Below are 18,018 nucleotides of genomic sequence, written 5' to 3'. Positions count from 1 at the left end.
GCATTAGTAAAGGATTTTGCAGCTTGGGCAGCATTATCCTTTAGCATGGGGGCTTTGAAACTTTCCACCTCGGTCTTAAGTAACGTGAAGTTTGCTTTTGAAAAGTTTTTCATGGTGGTTTCCTTGTCCGAGGGTGGGGGCAGAATGTGGATATCCAAGGTGATTTGTTTATGGTCAGATCTAAGCAGTGAGGAGTAGGAACACCGGTCGCCCATGTTGGTGATGACCAGGTCCAATATGTTGTCACCTCTGGTGTGAGTGTTGACCAGTTGATCCAGGGTGTTTGAGTTTATAAATTCTAGGAAATGTTGGGCAAGGGAGTTAGTACTTGAGTAGCTCTCCCAGTTAATGTTTGGGTAATTGAAATCACCCAATATTAGGGTGTTTGGTAGGACCTTTATGTTTCCCAGTGTTTCCAGAAATGCAAAATGGGGGTCCTGGGACATGGTGGGTGATCTGTAGCAAGCGATAATTTGAATTGCAGTTTTGCCTGTTGTTAGTTGCACGTGAATGATCTCTGAAGCATCGTGCTGTGCCACTAACCTAGAGGTGTGGGTATCCTTGATGAATATGGATATGCCCCCGCCTTTTGTATTTCGGTCCGGGTTCTGTGGCCAAAATGTATGGTATGAGTTGTAGCCTGGTAGTGCTGGGGAGCTCTCTAGAGCCTTAAACCAGGTTTCTGTTACTGCACATATATCAATTTTCTCCATACTGAGGAATGCCTCGAGTGCGTGTATTTTGAGGTTTAGACTTCTGGCATTCAGTAGCATTACCCTCAGTTTTTTGTTACTTGTGCTATTTATGGTGGTGGGTTTGTCTTTTGAGCCTTGCCTAAAAAAGGCACTATGGGGGTGGCAAGAGCCTTGGCCAGAATTCGAAAGCCTAAGTATGACAGGTGCAAGCTGTCTCTAGTGAAGTAGCATGGCTTGTTGAGCATGTCATCCCAGGTGGCCAGACACTGGATCCCCTTTGAATGACACCAGAAACGTAGCCAATTGTTGAAACTGATAATGTTTTCTTTATACCATGGTATCATTCTTGGTGAGGGCAGGATGCTACTCAGTGTTGGGGTCATACCAGCCTGGGCTACGTGATCAGAGAGCTCTTCCATGTCTCTTTTCATGTAGTGCAGAAAGGTACGGTTCAGGTCATTCACACCAACATGGACAATGACAGAGTCATATTTGTACTTGTTCTGGAGTGACCCGAGTGCTTGTGTTATGAGGCAGATCCTGACACCCGACAGGCAGCTAACAGTAACCTTCTCCTTATTCAGCCTAGTGAGTGGAACGTCAGTGTGCCTGACTATAGAGTCACCTATTACTAGTATGTTGGGTATGTTATTTTGCCTTAAGGGCTGTGATTGCATGGCACACTCGTTCTGTGAAGTATGTGTTTCATGGTTTGTGTTCCACAATCCATGCATTTTAACATGGGTATCCAGTGCCAACTGTAACTCTCCTGAACCAGTATTAGTACCCAAGAGTCCAAAGCAATCTGTTGATAAAGGAAAAATTAAGAGTAAGTCTACAGGACAAACTTAAGAGATGTAAGGACAAGAATTGGGGGAGAAATGCTAGCACAGCCATTCTGAAGGGAGTAGACTGTCCCTTTTTAAAAAAGGATCCCTCTATTTTATTATTCCCCTCATGACATCTCTTTTTTGTTCTCTGTTTGCCAAATATTGACAGAAACTGATTTTTTTAAGACAAAATAAATCAGACTTATAATGTTGGGCTTGAGAAATGTTAACTCCTTGAATTAATGTCCCTCTGTCATCAAACCGTTTGAGCACCTGAGTAGCAGCAGGGTCAACAAAAACTCCCTATCAAAATGAGAGTTTAAAATATCAGACTTTACCTCATCAGACAACTTTTGTGTATGTACCCAAGCATATCTTCTCAGAACAGTAACAGCAGTAGTAGTAACCCTAGCCACATTATCTGCATACACACTCATCAAAGCATGTTTAGACATCTGAGACAGAATAAAAACTGTAGGATTCAGACAGACAGGACCTACCTTCTGAAGGAGGTGTAGCAAAACAATCCAACAAGCTGTCAACAGTTGACAGAATAAACTGGAAGAAGAAAATTATCTTATGAAATCTGACTAATATCTTACCCTCTTATCCACAGGGGAAGGGCTGGTATTAATAAGTGTTCTGCCTTTTTCAGGGGTGTGAAGACTAAGGTTCAGGGTTATTTCAGGCAGCTTTTAGTAAATCCTCCAAGGCTGACATAATAGGAGAAATTGGTGTAGGATGAAGTAAATCCACTTGCAGCATATCATAACGATTCTCAGTTTAAGGGTACCATCCACTTCTTCCTACAAAAATACATCATTCAAACTGGAACTCATATTAGAAAAGGGAAAACTCCTCTAATGGAGTTGGAGAGGATAAACTTTCCTTTGATCAGAGTCTTGGGTTTGAGAATCAGAAAAATAAAAAGCCCAGTTGCCACCTACATCAGAATCCTCTTGTCATATTTTCATCAGGAATATGGTGACCTAGTTAGTCATCTGGTATGGATTTCTGCTCTCCAAGATAGAAAGTCTGCAATAAACCCCTGGCTAAGGTAAGGAAATCATTGTTATGAACAGACAAAAAGTCTTTGGATGAGCAATGTTTAACGTTTTGCTTCTTTTCTCTAGTGTCCATGGAAGGAGACAAAGTGAGAAATAGCACTTCATCCCAGGTGAGAGTCTCTTTTCCTGACCCCTATGAGAAGAATCTCACAGAGAAACTCCCAGATCCAAAAAAAAAAATGGTTCTTCTATGCACAGACTGGACTGCAGAGGATGTAGCTAACCCATGGTCCATGGCTGTGGAAGGGACTACACCAAAGGAACCTGGAGAAACCAGTGAGTTTTCTAAGGAGCAACAAATGGCCACTGCAGTCACCCAACAGTGGCTGAGGTACTGCCTGAACCTGGGTATAGGCAAGGGCAGTTTTCTTTTTTTTTTCTTTTAGGTACAACAGGAGAAGAAACAGTAGGATTGGTGTAAGAATGCATGCTGTACCTGAGGAAGAAGCCTGATTGCACACTCCCCCCACACAGTCCTCAAAATTCAAAAGTAAAAGTACAAGCCATGCACAAAAAAAACTGTTAGAACTCTAAAGTTGCTTTCTCAGAAAGTGCATTGAAAGAAAACAAGAAATCAAAGTAAGTTGTCCGGAAATGTATATAACCACAAGACATAAAATGCATTTCTAGCTTTGAAATATACTTCTCAATGCTTAATATAACGCATTCAAGCAAAATGTCTCAAGCAGTAAAATAATGAAGGTAAGTTGTCACAAACTGTACATAACCACTAAAATAGTCAAACACCATTTCAAATACATAAAACATTTCAGTTAAAATGTCTTAACACAGTGCATTTTCACACAAAACAGCAGTTTCTGACAAGAAACTTCATATTAATAACATAGTCAGTATATAGAAGTTATGTTCTTACCATAACGTTCCATGTTAGTTGTCTTCTTCTCGCCTTCTTTCTTGCTGGATGGGTTCGGAGCCGACCTCGGCTCCGACTCGGCCACTCTAAAGCTCGAGAGTTGGTTCCACCGGCTCGAGGCTGCCCCTATATCCCACAATGCTAGGCGTGAATTACCTCAGATCTCGTTTGTGAGCTAGGCCCAGCTAAAAATACAACCAGAAATACTGGAAAGGGAGTCCACCTCTATAAGCAAAGGGAAAGAGGAAAGGTAACCTAAATCCTGATCCAGGAAATATGCACCGCAGAGCATATAGCTATAGCAAAGAGGTGGTAGAAAGAGAGGTCATAATCAAACTCCTCCAGGTCTGTCCAGGCCAGGGGGAAGGAGGGTGGGACGCAAGAAAGAAGGCGAGAAGAAGACAACTAACATGGAACGTTATGGTAAGAACATAACTTCTATATGTTGTTGTCTATCTCGCCTTCATTCTTGCTGGATGGGACCACGTCCCTAGCACCTTGTCCCGGGTGGCCTAACGGAACAGACTCTTGAGAACAGTGGTACCAAAGTTAGCTCTATGCCTAGAAGCTAAATCCAACTTATAGTGTGAAATGAAAGTGTGAGGAGTAGCCCAAGTAGCCGCTGCACAAATGGTGTCAATAGGCAGTCTGTCTTGGAAGGCTATAGAAGTAGCCAAAGCTCTGGTGGAGTGGGCTTTAGGTTTGTTAGGCAGCTTTTGGTGTCTAATTTCATAAACAATAGAAATCAGAGATGTTAGCCATCTAGATAGCGATACCTTAGAAACAGAAAGTCCCTTTCTGCCTACTGCATAAGATACAAACAGCTGGTCAGTTTTTCTGAATTGTTTGGTCCTATCCAAATAGTACCTTAACTGACGATGAACATCTAGCCAATGCAGTTTTTGTTCAGACCTATTAGAATATTCTGGAAAAAACACAGGAAGGTCAATGCTTTGATTAAGGTTAGAAGCAGAGGCTACCTTAGGTAAAAAGGACGGGTTAGTCCGTAAAGATACCCTGTCTTTGTGGAACAACAGATATGGCGGTCGACAGCTGAGTGCATGAAGTTCTGAAACTCTTCTAGCTGAAGTAATAGCTACCAGAAAGAGAGTCTTCCATGATAGCAATCTTAAAGAACAGGAAGCTGCAGGTTCGAAAGGGGGGAGAATCAGAGAACTGGGAACTAAATTAAGGTCCCAAGGGGGAGGAGGATTTCTTATAGGAGGTCTGAGTAGAAAAACTCCTTTCAAAAAGGCTTTGCAAAGCTTGTGGGACATTATGGCAGACTCTGAAATGCCCACATGAAAGTTAGATATAGCTGCCAATTGAACTTTGAGAGTAGAAGGAGATGAACCTGCATGAAAGAGTTCAGCTAGAAAATCAAGAACCATATGAATGGGAGCAGTGAAAGGATCTAAGTCCCTTCCTTGAGCCCAATAGGCAAAACGTTTCCACTTACTCAGATAAATCTTTCGAGTGGAAGATTTGTGGGAAGCTATCAAAATATCTCGAACAGAGTGAGATATTTGAGGAAGCCTGGCTAAGGTTGGAACTGGAGAAACCAAGCAGTGAGGTTCAGAGAGGGGAGGGAGTGATGTAACTGACCCGACTGATGGATCAAAAGATCTGGAACTAGGTCCAGATGCCAAGGTTGCTCCAACAGAAATTGATGTAGAAAGGGGAACCAAACCTGTCGAGGCCAGTAAGGAGCAATGAGGATCAATGAGGCCTTCTGAGCGATAGCTTTCTGTATCACTTGAGAGATTAGTGGGAAGGGAGGAAATGCATACAGAAGTCCCCGGGGCCAAACTTGGACTAGAGCGTCTCTGCTGGGCTGGTCTGGTAACGGGAATAGTGTGAAAAAATCTCTGCACTTGCTGTTTTGGGGAGTAGCAAAAAGGTCGCAGCAAGGCTGACCCCACTTGAGAAAAATTTCTCTTACAACAGAGTCTTTCAGAGACCACTCGTGAGGCATGAGGATAGCTCTGCTCAACTTGTCCGCGATTTGATTGGACTTCCCGGGGATGTGCGTTGCTATCAGAAACCGCTGAGAAGAAATCGCCCATTGCCACAGTCTGAGTGCTTCTTGACATAGGGGATAGGACCTGGTTCCGCCTTGTTTGTTGATAGACCACACTACAGACATATTGTCCATCTGGATTGCTATCGTTCCCAAGGGAAGAGAGTCTTGAAGGGCTTGCAACGCTAAAAGCACTGCTCTCATCTCTAGAACATTTATGTGCAAGTGGCATTCGTCTGGTTGCCATGTGCCCTGGACAGTTCTGCCCTGATAATGCCCCCCCCACCCGATCAGGGAGGCGTCCGTTGTCAGAGTAGCAACCGGAGGGGAAGGAACAAAGGGTCTTCCCAATAAGAGCTGAGGGGAAGACATCCACCACAGAAGATGATTCTTGCATGTTTGCGTAATCATAATGGTGTGGGACATCGGAAGTGGCTGGTATGACCATTGTGTGAAGAGCATCCATTGAAGGATTCTCATGTGGAATCTGGCTAATGGAAGCAGAGGTATGGCAGCCGCCATAATCCCCAATACTTTTAGAACTAACCTGGCTTTGACTCTGTTGTTGCTGAAGAGGAGCGAGACCAGTTTGTGTATGTCTGTTATTCTCTGATCTGTTAACCTCGTAGACATGTTGACTGTGTCTAGATTTGCGCCTATGAAGGTAATAGTACGACAAGGCGACAAAACAGACTTTTCGCAATTTATTGAAATGCCTAAGTTTTGACAAATGCGAAAGGTGTAGTCCCTGGCCATTAGAAGAAGATGCTTGGTGGGAGCTGTGAGGAGCCAGTCGTCCAAATATGGAAACACCTGGAATCCTTGACGTCTCAGGTGAGAAGCTACCACTGCCATGCATTTGGTAAACACCCGGGGGGCAGTGGTGAGACCAAAGGGCAGGGCCCTGAATTGAAAATGACTGGTTCCCAGCCTGAAGTGGAGGAATCTTCTGGAGCGTCTGTTCATTTTTATGTGATAGTATGCATCCTGAAGGTCTATAGAGCACATCCAGTTTTCCTTTCCCAATAGGGGAAGGATGGACTGTAGCGTGACCATCCGAAATCTTGTTTTCTTGACCGACTTGTTCAAGATACTGAGATCCAAAATTGGTCTCCAGTCCCCCGTTTTCTTTGGAACTAAAAAGAACCTGGAGTAGATTCCAGATCCTTGCTGGTCTGCTGGAACTGGCTGAATTGCTCTTTTTGTAAGCAGCTTTGAAATTTCCAAAGCTGCAAGATCCCTTTGAGCTGGAACATCTGGAAGGGATTTTTTGATTGGTTTGGAATGCGACGAAGGGAATGGAATAGCCTTCGAAATGATGGACTGTACCCACTTGTCTTGAGTTAGGGATAGCCAGGCTCCGGGGTACAGTGACAATCTTCCCCCGACTGCCTCCGAAGGTGGACAGGCGCGCAACACCTCAGGGATGCTGAAAGGGCTTATCGGAAAAGGTTTCTCGATTGCCCTGGTTCTGCGGACCCCTCTGCCTCTAGGGCGGCGTCTACCATTATTGTTCCCTCCTCTGCCTCTGGAGGGAAAACGACTCTGTCGTCAGGCAAATTCCCTTGAGATTGTTTGCGGAACCACATTTTCCCACTTTTCTGGCCTTTGGGGTAAGGTCTAGAAGGAGTAGAAAAACGGACTCCGACGGCAGACAGAGTTTTGCCATCCGTCTCGCACCTAGTCAAGGTTTCTTTCACTTGAGGACCAAAGAGAGATGATCCATCAAACGGGGAATTAGTGAAAGACGTTTTAAAGGGGTCCGCAAAATTGCATAGTCGCATCCAGGCATGCCGGCGTAAGGTGACACCTGTCCCTGCGGCTCTACTCGCTCCATCAGCCGCGTATGAAAGGAGGTGCATGGAGGAGTTAGTTATCGAATTCAGGGTAGTCAGCTGGGTGTTCATTTTGTCCTGAAAATCTGCAGCTGTAGGATCCTTCAACATCTCACTCGCTTCCTTGATCAAGTCTCTCTGGAGACGGGTGAAATGGCATAGGTAGTTCAGCGAACGCATTGCGAAGGTCGCTGACGAAAACATCCGCTTCCCATACCTGTCCATAGACCTAGATTCTTTGTTAGGGGGATGAACAGGCACTGAAGGATCAGCTAGTTCCTTCTTGGTGGCAGCAGCTACCACCATAGCATCCACAGAAACACCTTTGGTCAGAAATTGTTTGTCAGTTGGTGCTGTTATAAATTTAGAAGGTCTCCTGGGGGTAGGGTCCACTGAGTCAGGAGCCATCCAGGCTTTCTTTGCCACCACCTGCATGAGGGGATCAAAGGGGGGGGACACCCAGGAGGTGGAAGGGCGAGAGCCAAATGCCTCAAGATACACAGATTCATCCTCCAAAGGGTTAAGGGCTGGCCAATTTCCCCTCTGTTTCAGGATCTCTAGAATGTCTGCAAAGGAGACATCTTCAGAAGGGGAACGGGGGGAACCCTCGGAATCCTCTAAATCTGTGTCAGAGGTGACAGACTCAGGTGAGTCTATGTGCTTCCTCTTACACTTTCTCTTCCTAGGGGGCTCCCCTGCCAAGTCAGGAGAGGCCTCGGAAGAGGATGAGATCCCCACAGGGGATTCTTGAGGAGCTGGCTCTCTGCGGTCAGGGATGAGGGAGTGAGTTAACATAACCTGAGGCACCGAAGAGGGAGGGACGGACGGAGCCGACTGTGGAGTTGAACAAGGTTCCAACACACTCCGCATGACCTCGAACGCACCCCTGTCAGGCAGAGCCAGAGGTCCCCGCTCCGAGAAGCTGAGAACCTCCCTCGGCACCGACAGAGATGGCTCTGAGGCCGATGTCGGAGCCGAACTCACCAGCGCCGAAGCACCGAGAGGGAGAGGGGGGTCGGACAAGGGTCCGATGCCACTCACCCCCTCGGAGCCGACGAGGGAAGTCCAGCGCCGAGATTCTTCAAAAGAAGAAATCGGAGCCGGCGACGGAGCCGAAGACAAATGTATCGGCTCCGACGCTACCACAGTCTCGGTTCCGAGACGCCCCCCTACCGAGCTCAAAGGAGTCGGAGGAGGAATATTTAGGGGAATAGGTTGAGGCATCGACTGATGAGTCGGGCTCTGAAGCATTTGGGCCAGTGCCTTGGACTTTAGAAGTCGACTCACTACCCTCTGGAGGTCATGATCCGAGAGCCTCGATGACCTGGAGGAGTGAGATCTGTGGCTCCGTTCAGACAGCAAGGGAGACGCTGGAGCCGAATGAACGGAGCCAAGGGATGGTGACCTCGACCTCTTTCTAGATGTCGGCTCCGATGGTCTGATCGGAGCCGACCCAGGAATCTCCAATACCTCGGCTCCAGCCGGAGCCGAGGGAACCACAGAAGCTGCAGTCAAGGACTCATCGGCTCCAGCCGGAGCCGATGCAGCAGCAGACTTCGAAGCCTTAAGCCTCGACTCAGAAGCTGGAATCGAGGTCTTAGAAGCCTTGGAAGGTTTTCCCGAGGTAACAGATAGGGAACCTTCAGGCTTAAGCAAACCCCTTAGTATGAGTTTGTTTTTCCATTCCTGCAGGACTCTGGGGCTGAAGCCATGGCATACAGCACAAGAGTCCTGCAGGTGTAAAGGTCCCAGGCAGTACACACAAGAAGTGTGACCGTCTGTCAGAGACATTTTCTGACAGCACGAGTCACACTTCTTGAAGCCTGAGACCTTTGAATCCTTGGACATTTTCAAGGAACCAAAGTGTAACCGCACACAAAAAACACACACACACCGATTACACTGTCAGAAAAAATAAGTTAAATTACTTTAAATCAAAACTTCTGAAAAGTTAAGTTGAGTTAAAGGTATAAACCCCTACCAAAAACACATACACACACTGTAAGGGATGGGAGGGCCCGAAGGCCTAAGGAAAGAACTTATTAGTTCTTAAAGAAGGGGCTGAATAAGGGTAGAAAGGATAAAATATCCACTACACTAAAGGTAAAAGGGGAAAAGACTAAGCTAAAGGAAGTTTAAACAGTTATTAGACTAATCTAATTAAAACTGACCTGGAGCCGGTAGAAACACAACCTCGATCACTGTAGCGGCAAACGAGATCTGGAGTAATTCACGCCTAGCATTGTGGGATATAGGGGCAGCCTCGAGCCGGTGGAACCAACTCTCGAGCTTTAGAGTGGCCGAGTCGGAGCCGAGGTCGGCTCCGAACCCATCCAGCAAGAATGAAGGCGAGATAGACAACTTAACATTCTTCTTTTAAATAAAAAATATCTTTATTGAATTATCCCTTATGACATAGACAATCATATATTTATACACAAAAAAAAAACATATTTTCAGTTGCAAACATTATTTGTCATTTATAATCTTCTATTCAGACATTGTCAGGCAAACATTGCCTAGCTCATTCAATTTCTGCCTTCTCTTAAACATCATTCCTCCACCAAAACATTATTCTGCATGTACTGTTCCTAAAATTCCCACTTTTTTCTAAGTAATGTATCCCAGAGACTATTCCATCTCTGGAATAGGCTTAGGCTTAGCACCTATGTCTCTAATGGAAACAGGCAACCTGTAAATGGTTCATCTCCCAACTCCCTGCTTACACATACCAAGGGTACCAAACTTGTCAGAGATTCGGGATGCATAGCTAGGCTTAAAAGGGCCCTTGTGGTCATTAGCCTAATAAACACATATGAACCTATAATTTGCTCCTACCCTTTTCTAAAGATCTCACTTCCAGTTCTTTTATTTTCATTACTATATTTACTACTTCTAGAACAGATGGTTTAGACTTTGATTTCCATTTTCTAGTAATTACTTTCCTGGCAGTCTCCAGAATTAAACTCAGCAAGGCCTTACTACATCTAGGCAATTCTGATTCTGTATCTCAGCTCCAAAAATAATTTCCTTAGTTATACCAATTTGCTCACCCAGAATTTCTGACAGAGTTGTCTGCACAGAATTTTTAAAATCTACTTCCAAAATATATGTTTCCAGTTACCTCTTTCTTCCCAATTACACCTCCAACATTTGCAATTTACCTGAGGAAAAATTCTATGGAGTCTGCTTGAGGTATAAAGATACCTATGCAAACACTTCCAAGCATACCTCTCAACCTCTGGCCCAACAAAATGGGGGGACAAAGGCCCAAAAATAGGGACACTTTTTAAATATTGCTCTTATAAACTTAGAAAGTTGCTAGAGTAACAGGGCTTGTTTTAACATATATTTTCTGAAGGATTTGAAGTCTAAATTGAAATGCGTGTCATTATTTAGTGACTAAGATCATCACAGAGATTTGCCAGAAAACCACAAATTTTATGAGGAACAGACCAAAAATACGAGTCAAAAATCTGAACATTCTGTGAAAATCTGGACAGTTGAGAGATATGCTTCTAAGCAAAGATCCTAAATCTTTTAGACTTTGTTGCATACTTGGAAGCCATAAATATATCCTCCCATTGTTTCATTGCAAATTGCTTACCCATTCTCTCTTTCCAATCTTTCTAATGTCCTCCGATTGATTCCAATAGTTATCACGCAATATTTTACATTAATACAATAGTCTATACATTGCTGGTATTTCTTTAGAAAATAAAAATGCAACATAAATATTTAAAAAGATAATATTTTTGTGTAGTAGAGATCCCCTATGGGGATATTTCTGCAAGAAATAGAGCCTGCTTGTACCCAATTGTTGCTCTTGTGAAGCCTCAGAGCTGCTTTACCTTGAGACAGCAAGAAAGTACTGAATTTGTCTACATTCTGACTGCTGATTTCCATGAGGAGCTAGCCAAAAAGCAGCCAGTGTGTAGATGTGGGAGTCAGCCAGAGCTTTTTGAAGACTGTTCCATTTTTATATCTTGGGAAGGATACAATCTAAACAGCCAAAGGTTACTGCAGCAGTTAAAATGGTGAAAATCCTCAGTTAAATCAGGAAGGAGAAAGACCGAAGAGATTAATCAGGGTAGACTTTAGCATGTTCTGCCAGTTCTGTGAAAATCAGGGATTTTAGCCCTGAATGCAACTCAACCAACCTGGGTTCATTTAGCAGCCCTGGTACTGGAATCGCTGTCCAGGACTGGGGCAATGATGTCATGGAGCCTGCTTACCTTTTTCTGAGGATATGGAGGAAGGCCACATGGCCGATAGTGTGGAATACATGTAGAATCACTGGAGATCAGGGATTATCAAATATACTTTACCTTCAAGGGTGGTAGGGCTACTTATGAGACATCTCTCACAAAAGTGGGAGAGACAGTCCTTGTATACATCCACTTCTAGTAGGGCCTTAAATCTGAAACCTCCTTGATTTCCCAAAAGAGGACAGCACAACTTCCACAGTTTGACATTTGCTCCTAGTAGGAATGAGTGGGTGATAAAAATTTCACTTCTTTTGCGGGAGGTGAATGAGATGACTGGATGGATTGGTTGTTGGTTTGATATTCATTCATGGATTGGGTGACAAAAAAGACATTAAAATGCCTCTATAACCAGCAAATGGAGGAGGAGTGATCTCACTCAATGTAAGCCTATTTTCTTAATCACACTACCTAGCTCCATGAACCACTTGATGTTAACTTTGCAGTAGTTAGTGTTTAAAATTGTTGTAAGAGGATGGCTTTCTACATTTTGTTACTGAAGGAGATATATAAGCTAAAGAAGTAAGCGCAGCTAAACTTTTAGGCCCTAAAAATGGTTAATTCACAGCAATTTGGGATACAGATTTTTTTAATTCTGCCTAGTGCTGACATTTAGGAGAACTGTGACTCTTCTAAACAGAAAGCACACTCCTAAATGATATTCTTTTGTAGGAGTCTGACACTCATGACAATAATAGTTTGTGCTTTTCTCTTGGGACATCATTTGAAAAAAATCTTTATGCCAGTCAAAAGTTAAAAGAAAGTTTGCACTTAATATTGCTAAAGACCAAGACTTAGCAGCAACAATGAACTAGCAAAGCAATGTGGACTGATGATTCATTTCAGGATACAAAATGTATAGGGTACTCAGTACACTTCCTTTTACAGCTGTGAACCCCCTAACGGCTGAGTACACCTAAAGAATTCAACGACACACCAATGGGAATGTCCACCTTCTGAAAAGAATCTGGTTGAGGGACTGAAATCTGCCTCCATCTAATTTCCATTCATGTTATAAATCCCCAGAAGTACAGCAGAGCCATAACTAATGACTTTGCGTTATAGTGCCTGATCATCTAACTTGATTCTTGACCATGACACTTTCTTTGCAAAGTCTGCCCCTTCCAGTTCATGAGGGTTTCTGCTGGATATCTTAGTTTCTTCATACATCCCAGGGGCATGCTGTTGGTGAACTGGTATCCTTCATTATTCCCCACAGGTGAGCATCTCACATGCAAGTGTGCATCCTGTGATAGACTGGCATCGCATTCAAAATTTGTTTCACTAACTTGCAGCCATTGAGTGTAAGCACTGGCTGTAGCTCCCCATTACCAAGGAAGGCTGCGCCTTAACTCTCCTCCTGTTCAATATTTTCATGAACAGCACCATTAAGTACCCTTGTCAGTCATAGCCTAACTACAGATTTTGTTCCTGTGGAATGGAAAACAGCAACAGTTACTTCCCTCCACAAACGTGGCCTAGCAACAGATCCAGGGAATTACAGACCCATAAACCTGACCAGCCTCATCTGTAAGGCTATGGAACATATCATTATGGACCTCATAAATAAAGATATATATGACCGTCAAACCCTGAATCCAACCCAATTTGGCTTCGTCAAGAGCAGATCCTGCCTGTTAAATGTGGTAGATTTCTTTGAAAATATGACCAGAGCCATTGACGAGGGCAAATCTGTGCACACAGCATACCTCAACTTGGCAAAGGCTTTCGACACAATCTCACACTCAGGGATTACCAACTAACTCAGTAAACTGAATGTAAACAAGTGCATTACTGGTGTCTCCTGGTACCTCGGCTTGCACCTTCATTCCATGAAGGCGCAAGCTGAGGTACCAGGAAACACCAGTAAAGCACTTTTTCAACTTGGAAGGTTCTTTTGTTTGCTGTTAAGTTTTTGCTGTTTGTTTTTTTGCAAACTGAATGTAAACCCCTTTGTTATAAGACCAACGACTGGTATCTTAATCATGGTCTCAAACTGAATGCAAAGAAATACATCATCATTTCCTTCAGCAAAAACTATGTCACTTCCCATCAACAACAATACCCTAAGTACTTACAAAATAGTAAGAGATCTGGGATCACAAGTTGACTGTGACTTTAACTTTGACCACCATGTGTCCACTGTAATAAGGAAGGCTTTCTACGTAGCACACTTGATTAGTAAAGGCATTGCCTCGACAGCAAAGGAGGTTATAACCCCTCTATACTCTTGTACTAATCAGGCCCATAATCGAGTATAACACCCATTCAGTATGTACTGTACAAAGCACCTGCAGCAACTGGAGAGACATCAGTGGTTTCTAACAAAGAAGATCAAGGGACTCCTGCATGTGCCTTACACAAACCGACTAAAATCTCTGTCATTATACTCTGTATCATACAGACTTCTTAGGGGAAGACTTATGTCTGGCTTACAAAGGAATCTCAGACCCAAACGTAATGAACTTGCTGCACATTCGTAAATCAAACGGGACTAGAGGTACCCATTCCAGAGACCTAAATATGACCTGCGACTTAAATAGAACATGCTGGAGGGACAGATTTGTCTCCCAGTGACTGCCACGACTTTGGAATAGGCTACCAATTCACGTGAAACAGAGCACTTCTATGACACGGTTCAAAAGAAATCTGCATGAGTAGATGGGGCACCATAAATTCTTACCAGGGGTAGTGCCTACAACCCTTCTGGACATGGGTAGTCATAACTAAATGCAATCCTGGGTACTGACTAGCGTATATATGGTATTACATTGGGATGAAACGTCTAGGCTTGAAATGACCGCCGGATTGAAATAGCCTAGTAAACTTCTGTGATCCTATGATCCTATATCAAGGAGTAGCCAAGGTTTTGAGAGTACTGAAACTGGAGCTGTAAGGTCTGCATCTTTGCAGTATACAGATTTGCATCTTCTCTTTGTTTTAAGGGACTGTAATCTTTGGCATGTATTGCAATGGTTCACTGTTGAGTGTGAAATGGTTGGGATGAGAATCATCACTTCTAAATCAAAGGTTATGGTTCTCTCCTAGAAAGAAAGAAAGTGATTTTTTTTCTTTGCAGGGGAGGGTGACTCAAGTGGGGTAGTTTAATTATCTCAGGATCTTGTTCATGAGTGAGGGTAGAGGTGATTAAAAGATTGCCTAAAGGATGAGTCAGTGGTAGCAGTACTGCAGATGTTCTATGGGACTAGGATGGTCAACTGGAACCGAGGCCTAGGACAATGCACTTAGTTTACCAATCTTCCATCCTTCTCTACAGTAATGAACTTTAAAGTAGTGAATGAAAGGATGAAATCATAAATACAAATGGTGAAATGATGCCACTTCATGAGGTTTTGGCCTCATTCTCTTTGACAGAGTGCAAAAGCAAGCAATCTGGGAGGAGATTGGCATAGCGACACTAGTCCTTACATCTGATGGAACCAGCTAAAATGGTAAGAGAAGCTAGAGAGGATGACACCCCTCCCTGGGTGATTCTCATAGGAAGTACAAAATACAGAGATCAGATCTCTCAGCCTTGGAATGCCCTATCAACCTCCAGGAGGAGCTGGAGACTGTTGCTGGGGATAGAAAGGTCTGCTGTGGTTGCTATTACTTCAAACCTTACCAAGATACGCAGTTTAGAAAAAGGATGGCTGGGTGGAAAATGCATGAATGATTAAATTCTACATGAATGGCATATATGGTGAAGGTCTACTTTTTTAACAATATTCCACACTGGGTTTCTTTATAACATGTTACATTCCAGTTTAATGGTGGACAGCCTTTTGTATCAACAGCCTAACGCTGTGCTTTCTTAGAGGAAAAGCTGCTATTCTTTTAATTCCAATGTCCTATGGAGCATGGGAAATTTGTGAATGAAGGCACTTCTCAGGTGTACACATGTCACATAACTGCTGGTCTACTGTACGGCAGCCCCCCTCCCTCATGTGCTGTGGTAAAATACTGCTTATGTGATAGATTGTATTCTATCCCTTCCCAACAACACCTCCAAAAACACAAAAAATAAAACTAGTAGCTATTATATTTGTATACCCTTTCTTATAAATAGCAAAGGAAATGATCAAAGCTCTGGTAAGGGATGCTCTGCCTTAAAATGTGCTGACATTAGATGATGACTCCAACCACTACCAGATACTCGGAAGATGCATGCAAATTATGCTGTGATGTGAGCTAAACTGAGAGTTAAATGCAGTTTGAATTCAAGCTGTCAAAATATGGGTTTGATGTCAGATTTACAATACCATGCAAGTTTGCCCTTTATCTTGTTGGTACTCCTTTTAGTTTATTTACTTATTTGGTTATTTTCGCTGCAGTTTCTTTCTCATAACACTCTATCATGTTGAAAACAGCTCACAAGAAAATCAACACCTGATGCCAGCCTATCAGTTTTATTTGTTTATAGTGAATGGAAAGTAAGGATCACATTTACCCCACAGCACGCCAGCTGGAGCCAAACAGTAATACGATTTAGCAACATTATCAATACTAGAGAAAGAACCAAGTCTCAAAAGAAATACAAAACTGCAGGGCGGTATGAGGATTAGGAATTAATGTGTCTGTCTGAATCTAGGTCACCTTCATACATAAGTAGAGTACTTATCACCCAATCAGTTAATTGAAAATAAATAAAAATATCAGAACATGATGGAAAGGATTTGGAGGAATCTGGGCTCAAATTCAGTATGACAGCAGGTAGTGCTTTTGCATTATCATTAACACTACAACCGCCACATACCAGGTGACTATCCCTTTATAATGGCGTATAAAATCAAGACTCAGAGCTTCATAAGAATATGTATAAACTGTCAGTGTAGTCATATGCAGATGATAAGGTTAAATTCTACAAACCTAAAAGACTTCACTAGCTATAACCAGATTATAAAACCTTTAATCAAAAGCTAGCAAAGAAAAATAATTGTTCAAATTATACTGCAGATATATGCATTATATTTATTCTTAGAACATGATGACTTTGCAAACAGCAATTGTATCACACTATGAGAAAATTGTGACATGCTACACACAGCATTCTTGTTTTTCAAAAGAATATTTTTTATGTTCAAGGTAAACCAGAATTACCAATAAGCATCCACTTAGGATAAGAAAAAAAATGTTATCCATACCGATACTGGAGAAGTATCCCCAGTTCTGGTCTATGAAGCTTAAGGTGTCTGAAATTTGAAGAATGTTCCTGTTTAACTGACAGCTACGTAAAGTGTGTCATTCCATCAGACCACTGTCTAATAACATGTCTACAAATAAAATAAGCTGACTCGTGTTATACAGCTTCCAGTTACAAACAGCGGGTCATTCTAGAGGAAGGAAAGCATGTGGATGGAACATAACTGCACATTAGATGCGCTCTCATATAAGGCAAATTCTAAATCTCTCTGGAATCCCAGAAATACAAAGATCGGAAGGCAGGATGCAACTAAAATGAGACGAGTACCCAAGCTTATTCAAACAAGCTTACAAACAACAGAATGCATTTAACAGCAGAACTTCACTCCATAAAACCCTCAGGTCCTTGAAATAATCCAGGTACTGAAAAATTAAGCAAGTAGCATATCCCAAAATACTCAAAGCACACAACTTCCTTTGTGCTATTTGAAGTATTCTCAGCTATTGCACTGCTATCCTTATTGTTACAACAAAGCAACCAAGCTGGTTGGCTGATTCAAGGAGCTGAATCTTTTGAAAAGTGCTTCTTTAAATCAAGCAGATTGTAGTTCTTTGGTTATTTTTCAGTAGTTACCACCTCATAATTTCTAAAGCGGTGACACAGATTTTATATTTTATCTTTTCTTCGGTTGCTAACATATATTACCACCCTAAAGAAGATAAAAAGAAGACCATAATGCCTTACCTGGAAAATTCTGCTTCGGATACTTCTCTGACACTGCTCACTGGCGGTTATCCTAGCTTCATGCTGTGCAAGCTTCTGCTTGTTCAAAACATGAAAGCATATCTCTTTTTTTTTCTCTCTCTCTCACCCCTTCAGGCAAAAGGAAACAAAAACCTGCTGAATGCTCCTGAGAGCCTCCTTCAACCTAGTCTAGTGAGGCTATACTTCTACACTGGCAAAATGATTCAGTGTGTGTTTTGTAGACTACAACCCAAATAATCCTTCTATGCACACTGGTCATTATAAATCACAGCACTTGATGTAAGACACCATTGCCAATCAGACTTACATTTCATATTGGCCTATTTTATTTTATATATTTTTTTTACAAACTACTCTATAAAGCACTAAATGAGGTTGACTCCAGGCACACTCATGTAGGACCTCTGCAAATTATAGGGCTGGCTTTCATTTGTGGAACAGAAGACAATGGCCCTAGGGATACTGGTGCACAAGTTTCTGTGTAGCTAAGCATACTGACCTCTCCCAAGGAATAAAGGTAAGAC

At 42.8% G+C, this 18,018-nt stretch overlaps 1 protein-coding gene across 2 annotated transcripts in view; it reads right to left on the bottom strand.

The window, feature by feature from the left end:
* Positions 1 to 17,654, bottom strand: part of LOC122804340 (serine/threonine-protein kinase PAK 6-like) — a 1,141,536-nt gene extending 1,123,882 nt beyond the window's left edge. For both annotated transcript variants that reach the window (XM_044074151.1, XM_044074147.1), the window contains exon 1: positions 17,474 to 17,654. The gene's annotated coding sequence lies outside the window, so the exon portion shown is untranslated. The remainder of the gene's footprint in view (positions 1 to 17,473) is intronic.
* Between the last annotated feature and the right edge of the window lie 364 nt (positions 17,655 to 18,018).

The sequence above is a fragment of the Protopterus annectens genome, chromosome 6.part0 (assembly GCF_019279795.1).
Source record: "Protopterus annectens isolate FY-2018-M chromosome 6.part0, PAN1.0, whole genome shotgun sequence".
Taxonomy (NCBI): Eukaryota; Metazoa; Chordata; order Ceratodontiformes; family Protopteridae; genus Protopterus; species Protopterus annectens.
Note: the sequence above shows the minus strand (reverse complement) of the source record. Positions and strands in the feature narration are given on the sequence as shown.